A 249-nucleotide genomic window follows, 5' to 3' on the forward strand; every position below is an offset into this window, starting at 1 on the left:
ATATATATATATATATATATATATATATATATATATATATATATATATGTTAATTTAGAGTATGTTTTACTTATTTAATTGCTAATGGGGATAACAGAATACAAAGTGTATGGGAAAGAAAAAAAAAGTAGTGATTGCCAGTAGTGGCAGCAAACTACAGCTACCCTGGACAGCGACACAAAACAAACCAGAAAATGATGCCTTCTCTCCTTGAGGCAACACCCTGTGCTGAGATGATGGGCTGGCAAA

The sequence above is a fragment of the Mirounga leonina genome, unplaced genomic scaffold (assembly GCF_011800145.1).
Source record: "Mirounga leonina isolate KUSES-001 unplaced genomic scaffold, KU_Mleo_1.0 Mir_201, whole genome shotgun sequence".
Classification (NCBI taxonomy): domain Eukaryota; kingdom Metazoa; phylum Chordata; class Mammalia; order Carnivora; family Phocidae; genus Mirounga; species Mirounga leonina.